The sequence below is a fragment of the Eimeria mitis genome, genomic scaffold (genome assembly GCF_000499745.2).
Source record: "Eimeria mitis Houghton genomic scaffold, Emh_scaff467, whole genome shotgun sequence".
Lineage (NCBI taxonomy): Eukaryota > Apicomplexa > Conoidasida > Eucoccidiorida > Eimeriidae > Eimeria > Eimeria mitis.
Genome location: NW_013572974.1, coordinates 16,549 through 16,879, shown reverse-complemented (window position 1 = coordinate 16,879; position 331 = coordinate 16,549).

The following is a 331-nucleotide window of genomic DNA, read 5'->3' as shown; positions in this document are numbered from 1 at the left end:
CAGGCATATCGAGCGCCTTAGTGCATCTCCTAGGGGACGTCTGGCATTGACAAGCCGCTGGTACACCCCAGTACACCTTCCCCGACGCCGACAACATCGGGCCAAACATACTCAAGGCCCTCCATCCAGTTTAAATTGTTTTATACCGCATGATTGATTGGCATATAGAATGGAGCTGAATAAATATATGTTTATATAAATATAAATATAAATATAAATTATAATATATATATAATTTATATATATTATATAAATAAGTATATATATATGTATATATATAGATATATATATGTGTATATGTAAATATAAGCTTGCAGACTCGCACACACAC